Genomic DNA, 17623 nt, shown 5'->3' with positions numbered 1-17623 from the left:
TTTAATGTTATTATAAAAAGTGATTTCAAAAAGAATTCATCATGGTAAGTTTATTTTATTAATAATTAGTGGCATTTATTTATTAGTTTTAAACATGACGTTTTATTATTTTGAATATAAATTTTATAAATTGTCTTTAGAATATGTTTTTGCTGTTTATAATTGAATGTCTTTTTATTTCATCTTGAAATCAATTTTTTTAGTTAACAAATATTATATTGTTTACAATAAGATTTATTATATAAATTGCATAAACATCCTTATTGTAATTTTCAAATAAACCGGCATGCATTATTCTTTTGTTTTAACACTATCAAATATTTTACAAATTTGAATTTCTAAATTAGCCTTCAGTTGTTTTGACGATCTTTTAATTATTTATTATTTTTTTTTGAAAATTTGTATAATTTTGATAAAAACAAAAATTATATGATGCATGTTTTAATTCTAAAAAAAAAATATTTGTTGTTATTTCATAAAAATTATTGTTTACGTCTGGCAACATGCTCTTGAGTATTTAAATTTGTTCATACGATGATCGATCCGTTTCTATGCTGCATTCAGTATTTCATCCTGCAGCAGCAGGCTGTGGGAGTATTGTAGGGTGTTTTTCTCCCCCTGTACATTTTATATGTTAAGGGTGTGTTTTCATAAATTCTACCCTATTTTTTTTTGACATCGAAATCTTTTGATATATGATATGATTTTTTTTAACCTGTATCTTCGAGTGTTTTTCATAATATTGAAAAGACGTTTGTGTTGCTATGTTATTATACAAATGAGTAAAAACTCTGACGACTTTTTGACATAATGATGTCAAGATTTTTATTTAGTGCAAATAGTTCAGTCAATACATACAAATTTTTATATTTTTAATTCACAACACAAGAGTTCTATTCAGATTTTGAATAACTTTTCAAATGATTCATGCTTTCGTATATTATTTGAAATTAGTAATATTTTAGTAGTATCTAATTTAAAATTCTAATAACTGAAATCGAAAAATTTTTCGAACTTAAGTTTAAAATACAGATTTTATAAGGCGTTAATAAGCACGTAGCCAGAAATTTCATTCGGGGAGGGGATGATTGTTACTTGAAATTCATTCAGCAAGTTCCAAGGGGAGGGCCTCCCTCAGCCCCCCGTGTCTGCGTGCTTGGGCGTTAAAAAAAGTACAAATCAACTTTTTAATTTAAAAATGTTAAATATATCGCTTTCTATTATTAGAATTTCATTGCAAAAACTTATCTCCATATAAGAATAGATAGAATGTCGAATTTAATTTCTGACGAAACAATGGAGTTCTTGAAAAAAGGTTTCGAACATAAGTTGTTGATTTTGTATGAAGAACAACTTTCTAATTCAGAGTTTTTCTCTATCTATAACAAGTTAAAAGTTAAAGAGATCATTTTGGCATTCAAGGTCATTTTCAAGGTCAGATTTAATAATACTCTTAGCTTTACAACTTTTGTAAGAAACTTTATTTCTTAAGCTATTATTTTTAGAATTTGGTTTTTGTTCAGTTTTTCTAACACCCTGTACGTGTGTTAGAAAAAAATGTATAATTGTTTTCCCGGAACAGGGAAAATTCGAATAGAAAAGTTTGTGTGTGCGAATATTCTTATTTTAGAATAAATGGTATACAAAGATATTATCCGATATTTTCCATTTTCTGAAAAAACGGTAACTAATTTTTGAAGACTAAAAGTTTTGACTAAAATATAGGTGTATAATATTTTAATGGGTCTCAAAAAATTGTGTGCAATTTTGATGATAAATTATATCATAATTTGATGATATAATACGAAAAGTAAGAATAAAATTTTTCGATATCTGGCGTAATTTTCAAAATATTGAAAATTGATAATTTTGTTTAATTATTCAGCTTTCGATATTTCGAAAACCAAGGGACATATCGAAAAAATACATTCTTATTTTTCGTCTACATTCATCTTTTAACACCACTTTTAGAACAATCGCTTAGAAATTGGAGCGTTGGCGGCAGGATAAAAATAAAGCTTGAAATTTTTCTGTTAATGTTAATTGATTATTAGTAACGTTGTAGAAAATCAGTTAAACAATAATTTAAAAACAGAAATATTTACAATGATTGATTTGTGTCGGGTTTTGATCTCAGTTCCTTTTGCGGATTTTAATCTTTGAGTAGCACACTTCTGTTAAAATTCAATAAATACAATTGAACTGTTTTAAGCAGTTATAGAAAGCTATTTTCATGATCTGGGAAATTGAATGTGTATATCATGGACTAAACCAAGGGCTGCATTCACATGAACATCTTGTCTAGTTATTTTATTTAGAAAATACTAGAATGGGTACATGTTTTATAACAAGAGAGTTCTTAATGAATTTTACCTGAGGGAAATATGTTTTATTATTAAGTACGGATGCCTTTCAGTACAACATACATTACCACTTCCGTAACGATACATACAAGACATACCGTTTGTTTGAAGAATGTCATTAATTCCGCTTGTAAATCTTAAGTCTACTAAATGAATGTCACACATAGTCATAACCATCAGTATTATTATAGGGCATATTGTTGAAAGTAAAAACCTTGTCTGTAATCTGTATGCACTTGTAAGGTTACAATTTTCCATTTTAAGCAAGTGATTAATATATCATTGAAAAAGTTGAAATTTTACAACATGTGTTAGTTTTAGCACCTTTTTAATTTCTCAGTATGGGGAAGGTTTTTGTAATTGGTATGAAAATACAAATAGAAATTTTCAACATATTTTTACGTTTCATGGTTGGGACAATGTATTGTCGCCAGTGGCGGATTTAGGCTTAAACCAGTGAGGCAAGGCCCACATTGATTAACGAAGTCTAAAACAGCTCTTACAATACATTAATTAATTCTGAAGTGTTTTAAGTAGATATATAGAAGAGTAGTTTATTTAGTAGGAAAAGCAATACATTCCCAGGCGAATATGAAATTTGCTTGACTGAGCCTGGCACCTCGGTAGCAGTCTGAGACTGTGCTTTTCTTACGAAATGCACTCGCTATTTTTCTGAAATTTGTTAAAAATAGCGACTTTCTATAGTATTTTTAGAAATAATGCTATTTATTCATTAACCAATAACCATGTATAAAATATCAATAAAAAAGGTTTTCTGCCGTCAAAACGCTACCAGAAAGTCTCTTTTATCTAACAATTTATGACAGGAAATTTACTAATCTGTTGATTATTTCATTGCCGGGTATAACCATTTAAAAAACTAAAAAGTCGCTATTTTTTAACAATTTCAGAAAAATATATTTTCTTATTCTGGGATCTTGTTAAACTCGATTTGCAAGGATGCGTATAGAAAAATTTTTGGGAGAGGCACTATGAACATTTTTTGAGCAATTAGTATTTTTATATACATAAAAAAATAAGGGCTATCTAAATTTTATTGATTTTTTTTCAATCGTGCAAGTGTTTCTGATGATTTTTATTTAAATTGATTTAAATAGGTTATATTAAAAAAAAAATTAATAATTAATAATTAATAATCAAAAATTGTTACAAAAATTGTTACACTTTACCTCCTCAAAAAATTAACAAGATTGGCCGATTAAAAAAAACAATAAAATTGAGGTGACTTTTATATTGTTCTGAGTAGTGTATTTTTTATGCTGTTGCTTCTTAGTTTTAGACACAAATGGGCTTTTGGTTTACTTGATTTATCTCAGAAATTTGTCACCCTTGTTAAAGAAATTCGAATTTCTGGGTAGAAATAACTCTTCAAAATTATTTTTTATCCAAATCAAAGACAAAATTTTTTCCCGATTTTAAGCCCGTTTTTCTCGATTTTAAAACATTGATAAATAGAGTATTTATGGTAAAAAAATTCGAAAATTGGGTTTATTTAACGATTCGAAGGTGAAGTTTTTGAAATATCGCCTAAGACTCGAAAAGCTTCTATTTCGAAATAATTCAGGAGATATTTAAAAAAAAACGTTTAATAAAGTAGATTTTTTGCGATTTTTGGATCTTAATTATCCTGAATATTCCATAGAAATGATTCCAGAGAAAATTTGATTGATTTTGTGAATAAACGACAAACTCAGGTATTGATTGAAGAAATTACCCTGGGATATCAACTCTTGCAAAACTACTCACCCAATTGTTAAAAATACTAGATTTTTATTTTTTTTGTAAAAATTATTTTTATCCAAATCGGAGACAAAAATTTAACCCTTTGAAATAAATGAGAAAATTTAGAAAATCTCAAATGTAGAATGCAGATTATGTCGTATGAGTAAAGAGAAATTTGTTTGCCACTATTCTGATAAGATTTGCATGTATAATTTGTAGTCGACAAATTTTCAAAATTTTGCGATAATATTCCTGCTGGTAGCAATACCCACAATTTTGTATTTTTATTACTTTCTGCGACTAAGCTATAAAATTTTAACTGGTAGTGTCATCTGTGTTTTCTATAACACTCATAAATATTTTGTTATTTGTTTCAATTTTCTTCAAGTTCAAGAATTACGTGATTCAAATATTGATTGTGCATATTATTATAAAAATAAAAATAGTTCGTTTCAATCAATTCAACACGAAGCTAATTTTTATACCATGTTTATGAAATATATCATAGTATATTCAGTTTAGTCCCAAGTTTGTAACGCTTGAAAATATTGATGCTACCAACAAAATTTTAGTACTGGTGTTCATAAAATCACCTACTTAGTCCGTTTTCAGTTGTCTGTCCGTCTCAATAAGATAACTCAAAATCGAAAAGAGATATCAAGTTGAAATTTTTATAGCGAGCTTAGGAGGGTAAAAAGTAAGGTTGAGTTCGTAAATGAGCAACATAGGGCAATTGAGTCTTGGGTCCGTAGGACCTGTTTTTTTCTAAGCGATAAAATTTCAGACCGTGAATCTATTTTCGTAAGTAGCCAGCAAGAAAAACTTTAAAATGGGGGATAAATCATGGAAATTGATAGAGTAATATGCAAAATCTCGTGATGTGACAGAAATGCAGGTTACAGAAAGTAGGCGTTTAGGCTGTGAATGTATAGAAGTACAATCACATAATATAGCTGCATGGAAGTATTTATTAAGTACTTTAATTATTTAAAGACAATTTTGCTTATTCTTACGGTTATTACGACACATTCATAATATGCGTTTTAAAATGTAATGGCGAGTCATAAAGTCATAAATGTAGTAAAATGATTGGTTCCAAATATAGAAGATACCAAATTTGGAAATGATTTTAAAAATTATAATTATTTTAATTATATTTGTTTATTATCAAGGTGAAGGTAACAGGTTGGCTGATAAGTCCCCGGTCTGACACATAAATGGCGTCGCTAGTATTAAATGCATATTATTTTTATATAGTACCAACCTTCAAATGATTCGTGTCAAAATTTGACGTCTGTAAGTCAATTAGTTTGTGAGATAGAGCGTCTTTTGTGAAGCAACTTTTGTTATTGTGAAAAAAATGGAAAAAATGGAATTTCGTGTTTTGATAAAATACTGTTTTCTGAAGGGAAAAAATACAGAGTCCGGAAACTCATTATCAAGCCAAGTTTTTGCTTCCACTGTATTTTTTCCCTTCAGAAAACAGTATTTTATCAAAACACGAAATTCCTTTTTTTCCATTTTTTTCACAATAACAAAAGTTGCTTCACAAAAGACGCTCTATCTCACAAACTAATTGACTTACAGACGTCAAATTTTGACACGAATCATTTGAAGGTTGGTACTATATAAAAATAATATGCATTTAATACTAGCGACGCCATTTATGTGTCAGACCGGGGACTTATCAGCCAACCTATTATAATACACACAAAAAAAAAATTATATACTGCATACATTGTAAATAACAGCTTATTTAAGTAGAATATATTAAGGGTATCGTACCAAAAGTAAAAAATTCCGGAGTTCCCTAGACATTTTTAATTGTTCCCCTAAATTTTGCATATAATAAAAGTTTGTTTTTATTTTTAATGCAATAAAAATTTATTTTGTACCTTATAAACTATTTTTATACCCTGTATATATGAAATATATATCAAGGTATACTGATTTTAGTCCCAAGTTTGAAACGTTTAGGATATTGACTCAAAAACGAAAAGTGATATCGAGCTGAAACTTGCATAGCGTACTCAGAATGTAAAAAGTGAGGTCAAGTTCGTAAATTAGCAATATAGGTTCATCTCAAATTATTCATCTGGCATACGATTGAGCTAAATGGAAGAGGCCAACGTTTGTAATGTACAAACATGACACTTGATAGTCTATACAGGGTATTTAACAATTAACTCAGTCAATTGTTTATTTTCACTTATTTTTCTTAAATTTTCAAAATCAAGAACATTTGGATTCAAATAAGGTGGAAGCTGTGAGAATAGATAACGATATGTGTATTAAGTTATGGTGGAAGATATGGGAAGAATAAATTTAGTTCTACACAGTGATTTCACAATATTTTTGTCGTTTTATACCTTGTATTGTCACACGATTTATACATCTTTAGCTTTCTATCTTCGAAAGCGAGTTGATAAAAAGTTTGTGACATACCTACAGTTTATACTCTGGTATATCAAGTATTCACTCATTAAGTCAAAAGTTACAATTTTTGTCAAAATTGAAAACGTTTTCGGGAGAGACATTGTATTTTAAGGTTTATAAAAATTTTTATATTTGATTCATAAAATTGGCTCAAATTTTGATATACTTGCTATGGCATCATTCTGATTTAAATTTGCATTGCAATTTTCAAATAAAGTACAGGTTTGTGTAAAGTTTTATCTCGATTAAGCAGAGTATCCGTTACTTGACAATTAAATCTGACGAAGCTTTAAATATATGGTGTTGAAGATGTACACTACATGAATACTTATACCATCAATACATATTATAAAACAAAGTCGCTTTCTCTGTCCCTATGTCCCTATGTCCCTTTGTATGCTTAAATCTTTGAAACTACGCAACGGATTTTGATGCGGTTTTTTTAATAGATAGAGTGATTTAAGAGGAAGGTTTTTATGTATAATACATCCATATTATAGTAGAGTAAGGGGTTGAAATAGGGGTTGAAAGGGTATGCTTCAAAAACTAAAAAAGTTGTGCATAGATTAAGCTCAAATATTGACACGATATACAACCAGCTTCAAAGATCTATTGTTTTTATCTACTTTTAACCTTCGGAGGGTAGAAAGGTGTAGCGAGAAAGTGGGAAGGAATTATCGAATATTTACAAATATACCTAAGTGGGGTATCAAATAAAAGAGCATGACGTGTACATTACAAAACTGTTATCCCACGCAAGGAAATGTGGAGGGAGGGGTGCAAGTGGGATGTTGCCCAGCAAAGCGGGTAGTTCACAGCTAGTATCTACATATAAAGAATGTGCCTCAGAGAAAAAAAATATTTTCGACTTTTTAACTTACTAATATAAAAGCTTGTTTTAAAAAAAATATTTTTATCAAAATTTATTTTTTATAGAAAAGAAGTTTATTTACATATTTATATTTTACAAAAAAATATGACTCAGTGCGTAGTTAGTAGTCAGTCAATTCAGTAGACAATAATTGATCACTCTCACTAAAGTAGTTAAAAGTAAAGTTATTAAAAGTATTGCATTGTATCAAACAATATGCGTGTAAGTAAACTGATACACCTTGAACGGCTTTCCTCTTTGGTTCTTATGTCAATAAGAAGTACGGCTTTTCAAAAATATTCAATTTTTTTTAAATGATTTTATTTTTTTATGTTTATTTAGTGTTTTTTATTTGTGAAGTGGTTTTGAAAACACTTTATGTTTACTGTGCAAGTGATTTATTTTTATGAGATATGAAAATAATATTTTTACAATTTTTGAATAGTTCTTTATAATGAAGTTTTGAAACACTCATTAAATTAATGTGTAAATTTGTTTAGGTGTTTAGTTTTTATAAAACAATTCGTTTTTCTAGTTATTTTGAAATGAGACAAAAATGTTTAATTTTCAAAATCAGTGAATTTTCGATAATTTTATTTTTGCTTTTGGTATGTTTTTTTTTTTTTCATTAATTTTAGGCGGTAATACGCGGAAAAAATTACTGTAATTTTGTAAAAATAAAATAAAACGTTTAATCGTCGACTGCAGATTTGTTCACGCAAGTTTTATATCTATATTGAAACGAAAGGTTGAACGTTTCCGGGTTATAAACAGTTTTATATTTGAAACAAAAAAGATTTTAGGATAATATAAATTATCAGCCGAAAGGTGGTAAAACACATATATGGTATCACAATGGACTCTATAGCCTAAGTGTGTCCTTCGTGGGCAGCCAATATAACCTAACCCAACCTACATATACAATTTTATTCTACAAGATTTTAAAAAAAGATGTTCGAAGATTTTTTTATAATTTTGGTCAGCTCAAATTTTATTTTTTAGCATTGTCTTTCATATTTATCCTTCAAAATGGACGGCCATTAATTTCAAATTTTAAACAAACTATTTTAAAAATATTTTGATATTTAAACAATTTTCGAAATACTTAAGTATTCAGCAGCGGGTCGAATACGAATTAATCTCCACTTGATTGCTGTTCTAAGCCGTTAAAGATAGAACAAAAGTTTAAATGTAAAAAATAAACAACTTTTGTTTGAAACATTTTTTCGTAAACATCACTGTTTACCCGTGAGAGCGCAAATTATGCGCAGCTTGTATAGTATGTATTATATGGGAATATCAGCTATATATGTGTGACATGTATGTATGTGTAATGTGGCAGAGTAATCATCACAGCCTATACCTGGTATTTCAACAATTAATTCAGTCAATTGTTTGTTTTCACTTGTTTATTGACTGCAATTTGGCTGGCTAATTGATTGGTTGCGATAATGAAAAATCTTGCGGTACCTAATAAACAACTTTTATCCTAGCAAAATGAGTGAGATAAGCAATTCTTATCTATCTTACATAGATAATATAATATTTAGAGGCAAAATTTAAGCCTTTTCCTACAAACAAAAAATCTGAATAGAATCGATCACAGTTTATAAGAATACATACTAAAATTTTTATTATGAAACCATATAAAAACGTGTTTTTTTATACATATTAGTGCAGGCGCTGGATGGAGTTCAGTGTGCAAAATATGAGGACCACACTTGTCAATTGATTCTTGTTCAGAAAAAGCTTGTAGATTAATATTCCGGATGTTGCCAGAAACCTTGTTGGTTCAACTTTTGTATACCCCACCCTCCCACACAGAAACAATCAAATGTCAATTTTTGAACCAAGTAAAGCTACCTTAGGTTATTTGGGCCATTTTCACGTAAAAAAGTTCCCTTGTGATTTTTTCGTAAAGTCCACCGATTTCAAGTTATTGACACTTCAACGTTTGGAAAATTTCAAAAAAGTCATTTTCAACGGTAAAAAACAATGCTAAAAAATTAAAATTTTGAGCTTTTCAAAATCCTAAAATGATTTTTGAACATATTTTATAAAGCCCTGAAGAGTAATGATAAATTGTTATCATTACTCTTCAACTCCTCAATTTTTAATTCTTCAACTATCCTTATTATTAACAATGTGTAAGACTGAAATATTTAGTATCTTTGTTTTACACATTGTTATTAATAAGAATTAAACATCTTTTTACAAATTGAAGCCTCTAGAATGAAGTAACCTGTAATTATTCCGCAGAATTTTGTTACAGGATGTTTAAACATTATATTAGGATTTTGATAAGCACGAATTGTAAGCCCTGGAATATTAATTTATAAGCTTTTCGGAACAAGAATCAATTGACAAAATGCGGTCCCCATATTTTGCACACTCAACTTGGAGCACCCGCTCTATATATTCCAAAATAAAAGAATGCATATGTATATATATACACAACACGTGTACCTGATTATGTGAGTCATAGTTACAATTGTCTGAGATAAAGTATGTCAATTTTAAAAATCATCCATACACTTCAATGATAAATTATTTTAATTAAATCAACTCTCGGTATGTATGTTTATTGATTTTTTTTGTGGATAAACGCAGTTTAAAGAATGCGTTTTAAACAAAATAGCTCACGATTATTTCAACAATTTTTCGCTTATTAAGTTGAATATTAATTTTTATCAGCTCATTGATCTCTGTTTAATCTAATTACGATTTTCTATTTATTTTATATGTAGGGGAGATCGGGTATAAAAGTACCGGTGGGTCGAAAGTAAAAACAAATGCTCTGTAGGTTTATTTAACAGTCGAAAAATCGATTCACTGCCGTCAAATGATAGCCGGTGGCGCCCTCTTTATTTGCAATCTGAGTGTTTGCATATTATTTCTTGATTACATTGATTGTACAATGTTTTAATTCGTTTTTGGCTATCACTATCCGTTTTTAGGTTATCTTTATTGTTTTACCAAATTTGTGGTAAGGTACAAAAAAAAGTAACATAGCTCTGTGGGTACACAAGAAACCACTTACACAAGTGGGTACACAAATACACAAGTAAAATGTTTCTCAGGACTGATATTGTATAATCTGATTAGAATATATGATTATCCTATAATAATAGATCTCATTACTTAAACTGAGAAAATTTCTTTTGAGGAGCTAACAATATTGATTTGTTTTCATAAAATATATAATTTTTGAATGCCAATGTTTATTTCTCTTGTCCATATAAACGTTCCTAATAAGTCATTTGTGGATTTATTATATCATAGCATATTTATTCAAACCCCTTTGTCCTGTTACTTTCGTGTTACTTTCGACCCCCCTAACGTGGTCGGAAGTAACAATTTACGAATTTTTTTTAAGTCTTTGTGATTCATACAAAATATAAAATTATGAGGAAAATGAAAATACTAATGTAAAAAACATGCACGGAATTTATATATGGATAAATAATTTCATTAAAATATTAACACTTAATCAGCAACTAAGGTGAAAGTACAAAATATTACTTTTGTACCCGGTCTCCTCTTAATAGTTATCAGCGCCCAAAGTGTGGAAAATTATCAAAATTTTCCTTTAAGTTTATTTAAAGAGGGCATTAAATTACGAAAAAATTGCTGATGTATATGATTTTTTCTCTTTTTTTTTGTGTGTATAATTTCACCATATTTCGCCCCATCAACCTAAAATCATTTAAACGAAAAAGCGAATTTTTCAATGGAAATTTTCACACAATTTATTCTTTTTCGAAAAATCATACCACAAACTAAAAAAAGGAACATTTTTTTGAAATTTTAAATAGTACAAACGATGAAATGGCAAAAAATTTTGGAATAGCATCTGCCTGTAATATTTATTCGATAAGTAATAGATCTGAATATACTTATCGAATAGGACGAATACTTCCAAAATAAGTTTCTAAAGAGCACATTCGAACTTTAAAACAACTTTAAGGTAATGTTAAATTAATATGTTAAAAAAAAGTACGTCATTGCGAAAAATATTGTGACAAAATCAATAATATCTGAAAGGAAAATGATAGCTTACCTATTTTGCTTTATACATAATAATGTAGAGTCGTTAATATGTAGGTAATATAAATATGAAGAGTGGCTGTAAAAAACTGTCTACTCTTTGATTAAGTACATAAAATTTTTTTGCAAAAAATATAATCTACTCAAAAAAGTAAAAAATAACTTAAACAACTTAAGCGCTCTCACGGGTAAATAGTGAGGTTTACGAAAAAATGTTTCAAATAAAAGTTGTTTATTTTTTTTTATGAGGAACAATTTTTACATTTAAACTTTTGTTCAATTGTAGGACCCAAGACCCAATTGACCTATGTTTGTCATTTACGAACTCGACCTCACTTTTTATGTCCTCAGTACGCTATATCAGCTTGATATCTCTTTTCGTTGTTGAGTAATCGTGATGACAGACGGACAGGCGACAGACGACAGACAGACAGACAGCCGAAAATGGACTAATTAGGTGATTTTATGAACACCTATACCAAAATTTTGTTCATAGCATCAATATTTATAAGCGTTACAAATTTGGGACTAAACTTAGTATACCTTGGTATATTTCATATACATGGTATAAAAAGTTATTGCTCATAAGGAAATTGTCAATTAGAGTCGATACGAAATTATGTTTTACTTTTATATGCAATGTATAATCTGTATAACAATTTTCAGCTTTAGTAAATCTTTTTTAGTATCACGTAAAACTGCACCGTTTCAATAGCATATATCTGACCCTTTTTTTTGGTTCGCTTGGTTGACCGCTGTATGTGTGTGTACACAACTACTATAACCAATCCTCAAATGATCAGATTTAGTAAATTCAACGAATATTTTTGGCCTGGCTCAACCAATATTTGCAAGAATGGTGGAAAATTATCAGTGATCCAATCGGTATTAGAACTAAAGGTATATAATATCTATATATATCCTATATATATTAACATTGACCTTTATATAAAGTCATTTACGAAAACTAGATATATAATGTTCAGAATGACTTTAAGAACATTTTTTGTTTTAAAGAATTCAAATATCAGTTTTCATTTGCCATTTGTGTGTTTCATATTGTCTCTGTTTTTATTTTATTTTAGTCTTTTCTTTATTATTAAATTTGATAAATAAACTGTTTTTTTTTTTAATTAAAAACTATTTCTATATAAAAATTATTTTTAACGTTTTTTATAAAATATTTTAAAATGAAGTGGGAATACCTAATTCAGATTGTAATTAGTGTAAGTAATTAATGAATATAAGTTTTAATTAAATAATTCAATGTGCAAAAAGTTTTAAATTTCGCTAAGCTTGTTATTGTAGTAAAGAGGTGATTTTTTTAAAAGTTTTCATTCTAATATTTCGAAAACGGAATGAAAAATTAATAAAACGTGGAAACACATATCTGCCTTTTTTATAGGGAATGAAAATACAGTATTCCTGGTGTGGGAAATCGGGCGATCGTGATTGTCAGTCTAGTCGATTGCGGCAGGGTAACATCTATGAATCCCGAGCTTGCGGATAGTTCTTTAAACTTCATTAGAGCGTAGATATTCGATAGAAAAAAATTAATTAAAAATATCAAAAAACCCGACTACGTTAAATATAAACTGAAAAGATAAAACAGTCGGGACCCATTGAATAGATCAGCTCGAATCTTTCCAATAATGGGTCTCGATTGTTAATATCGTTATGTTAACTGCTGAACTTGTTTTTTTTCTTTTCAATTTATATTTAACGCAGTCGGGTCTTTTGATTTTTTAAATTAATTTTACACTTTTTAGTTAGGATTTTCAATTACCTATTCAATGATACCTTACTTACCATAACTTACCATCGACTTTCATTTTCAGCCTATGTATGTATGTTTAGCGCTTTGAGGCGCTCTAGAAACCAATCTCTGGTCTGGTAGTCGCCATATGGAATATTCATTAACGCAATATCTTCAGTAGCACTCGCATGACTAAGACATATCGAACCGCCGTAACAACCTCCAAGAGTTTGGTCTCTAGTAAGCCACATAGGAAGTTATTCCACTCAAGTTATTTCTCAAAAGGTCTCTATAACGAACAAAGGATCGATGGTAGATTAAGCAACAACTAAAAAAAACTTAATCTTTTTGTTAGCAGGTACTCTTTGTCACAAAAAAGCAAATTTTGTATAAAAATATTTTTTTAATTCTCAATTTTGGCACTTGATTTTAAGTATTTTCTAAATGCTGTATATCCCAAAGATCAGTTTAGTGTTTTTGCGTTTATTGATATTTCATTTTCGAAATATTAAGGTGGAAATTTTTTATAAATTCTCCCTGTAGAAGATTGATTTATAAAATTTTGCTTTAAAATTACATTATGAAAGTTTTTTATTATAAAATAAGAAGCGTAAATCCAAAAAGAGGCTACCGGTGCAATTGCCTCTCTGGAAAGTCAAGCAGCCAATATATAATACAGTTGGATTAATAATTTGTAGCTAGAATGGAATATCTCTAAATTTTTTTCAAGATACATGCGCTCTATTATTTTCTATTCTAAAAAAGTGCAAAAAATCGTGAAAAGTCGTTTCTAACTTGGATAAAAATTATTTTCTAGAGCATTATTGACTTAACAAGTGAAATTTACAAAATTTAAAAAACCCCCGACAAATTTTCGGCTACGATATCCTAAACTCGCATTTGAAATATAATAAGAACACTCTCTATTAAATTCATCGCCAATTTTTAGTTTTTTCGGGTACGGAACCTTAAATTGGCAATTGGGGTTCCGTACCCGAAAAATCAAAATCGGTTCCTCCGTTTTAGGCGCTACGATGCCACAGACAGATAGACATACAAGACAGATACACAGATAGACACACATAGCGGTCAAACACACCTTTTTTTAGTTCGGGGGTTAAAAAATATAAAAGTTAGTTAGTTCATTGATTCCACTAAACAGTTTTTTTTTTTTTTCACTTAGAAAAATGATTTCACGAAATTTTAAAATAATTATAAAATGAATTATTAAAGATAGTTACTGCAGATAGTAAGTTGCTGTAAGTAATTACTACACGTAACTATTTCAATTAAAGAATTCAATGTGCAAAAATTTATACATATTTTAAAGATGTTTTCGTGACGATTTATCTTCTCTTACGATCTGAAAGGTAATTTTTATTATTAATGTAGAGTAAAAATGAAGTTTTTAACCTTAATACATCATAAAAGTAATTCAAAATTTTTATGAACACCAAATAATAACATGCTTGGAATTTATTCAAAATATCGCAATATGATGTTATTATTAGAATGTCTGTACGAAGATAATAAGGCCAATAACCGGGTATTTTTTTTCTGCAATTTACTGCAGAAATTTTTTTCGTCTTGGAACATATTACGGGGTACGCTGGGGCGTGAGCTTCAGCCGCAGTTATTTTATCAAATATCTCGTGAACCGGGCATCGTACAACAAAAATGTTGGGGATCATTTTCATAGAGAATAACAAAAAGCTTTTCTATAACTTTTATTCGAAATTTTTTTTCTGTACAATGCATAGGTTTTTATTTATACCGCTCCAAACTTTTCTTAATATGGTTATTGCTAAATATACAGTTAACGGTTCACGGTATACTAAAAATGGTGATAAGCAAATTTGTAGAACTTATAATTTCCAGTAAATTTTATCTACAACTTTTTGCCATAATATTCGTAGTTTAAGAGTTATAGGCCAATAATAAGATATTTTTGCAGTAAATTGTAGAAAAAAAATACCTGGTTAATGGCCTATAGCTCTTAAATTACGAATTTTTCGACAAAAAGTTTGTGTAACAAAATTTATTGGAAATTATATGTTCTAAAAATTTTTTTATTACCATTTTTCATGTACCATGAACCGTTAACTATATATTTAGTAATAACCATGTTAAAAAAAGTTTGGAGGAGTATAAATAAAACCCCTTCAATTATACAGAAAAAAATTTCCAATAAAATTTATAGAAAATGTTATTCTCTATAAATAAAATCCCTACCATTTTTGTTGCACGATGCCTGGTTCACGAAAGATTTGGTAAAACGTGTTTTCCAAGATGACGACTGAAGCTCGCACCCCTCCGTCACGCCAATTTCGATTTACACTCGGAGGATACCCCTAAACATTTTGCAAGACGAAAACAATTTCTGGAGTAAATTGCATTATGAAAGTACATTTTTTGCTCTGGCTATTGGGGTATGAATAATTTCAGCAAATTGAATCAATTAATGATAAATTGATGAAACAAATTTTTCTGGACCAAAATCTTTCTTCTTCAAGTGTCATGTAATAATACACCTGATATCAAAAATAAATTGACCCAACCAAAATGATCAATTTTTTTTTTGAATCCTGATCTTTGACAAATTTTTTCCTCTGTTAACTTTTTTTAAAGATGCTAACTGGATTAATACGGCTTCATCTGATTTTTAACGTACATTCAAGCTAAGAAATATTATAAAACAAGATTGTCTGTCTAAAAAACATAGAAGTATTTCATTTTTTCGTTTTATTGGTTACCTGACTTTAAAATAAAATCTTATTAATATAAAACAAGTGAAAACAAACTGTGGACTGAGTTAACTGTTGAAGTACCCTGTATAGAAAGTATTTTTTTTATAAATTAGAAGAGTTTCAAAAATCAATACAATTAGAGCGGCCATTTGTTTTGTTTTTCGAAAATTTTCGAAACAATTTTCTATAATTTGTTTTTGTTTTCGAGAATCTGTCACTAGACCACTAGTTGAAACTACCTGCAAATTTGCAAATTTCTATCTTTTATAGTTTTGGAGAAAATGAATGGAGACATTCATTTTTATTTTCTATTGCTAATATGTTTATTTTACTTTTTTACTTTCCTATATGTGGTTTTTTGAGATTTCTCCATCAGAGCAATGTATTTTATATCGATTTTCAATGACTTTTCTTAAAAATTTGCACGAATACTAAAGGCTGAAATTTTAACTACATTATCTTTGAGCGAAAGTCTACCTAAAAAAAATTTGAGCTTTTAAATCAAACATTATTGTCATGCTCATACATTCATAAGTTTTGTATAATATCGATGCGTTTTTTTGTTAGTGAAACCTCAAATGATTGACAATTCTAAATTATACATTGGCGTGTTTAACTTAAAAAACGCAATCCATATCTTAAAGCATGTTTTTTACAATGAAGGAATTTTATGAGTTCCTATACATGTTAGAAAAAAATCGTGACATTCACTAAAAAAGTATATAAAAATTCATTATAAGGTATTCCAAAATACCTTTTAACTGATAAATTGATAGCCATTTATTATAAAGGTGCATTTACATTCAGAAAGCTAAGTATGAAATGCTTGAAAAGTAAAATTTGCAAACAAAAACCGTAAATTTTTAACGAAAAGAAAATTTTAATAAAAAATACTTTTTAAAGGAAAAGCTTTTATTGTACTAAAAAGTAGAAAATCTATAAGTCACTCATACCCGACTATTTGTAAAAGCTTGAAGCGGTTAATTTAAAATATCAATAATGAATCGGAACGCCTCATCTACTCCACATGCCTAATTACTTTTCGATTCATCCTTGATATTAAGCGCTTCAAGCTGTTACAAATAGTCGGGTATGAGTGACTTATAGATAAACTTATTTTCTACTTTTTAGTACAATAAAAGATTATCCCTTAAAAAGTATTTATCATTAAAATTTTTAATTTAAGATTATATAAAATATGGTGGGGGCGATGGAAAAATTCAGGCCGATTCAACCTTACCATGCATAGTCATTCAAACTAAATGTGCATGCAAAATTTCAGCTCAATCGGTTGAAGATGTCTACTTCAAAATTGAGTTCAAAGAATCCATCGTAACATCCTTACATGCATTGCAAGTTAAATAAAAGTTTTTAAAAAAGGAATCTCAGTTATTTCCAGTAACAGTAGAGATTTCTCGCATACCCACGGTATACTTAACCAAATTCGGCTGTAGGTGCATCCATCGATGGATGCTTTCGGATTTAGGTTTTTTAAAAGTATTTAATTTTATAAAAATAATATTACAGAAAATAATGATAGGTTAAATTTAAATTTCTTATCATTTGCTATTATGTTCGAAACTTTACAATTCTATCATCTTATTTAACCCTCTAAGAACAAATATTTTAATCCAGGGTGAAACACTGAGTCTTAGCTTGA

General features: G+C 28.7%; 1 protein-coding gene across 1 annotated transcript in view; it reads left to right on the top strand.

The window, feature by feature from the left end:
- The window catches only part of LOC123305506, an 88423-nt gene continuing 70800 nt past the window's right edge, over positions 1–17623 (top strand). Inside the window, exon 1 of the mRNA XM_044887238.1 lies at positions 1–44. The gene's annotated coding sequence lies outside the window, so the exon portion shown is untranslated. The remainder of the gene's footprint in view (positions 45–17623) is intronic.

Source organism: Chrysoperla carnea, chromosome 1 (assembly GCF_905475395.1).
Source record: "Chrysoperla carnea chromosome 1, inChrCarn1.1, whole genome shotgun sequence".
In the NCBI taxonomy this organism is placed as follows: Eukaryota; Metazoa; Arthropoda; class Insecta; order Neuroptera; family Chrysopidae; genus Chrysoperla; species Chrysoperla carnea.
The sequence above is the reverse complement of the archived record's forward strand: the minus strand, read 5'-3'. Positions and strand labels throughout refer to the sequence as shown.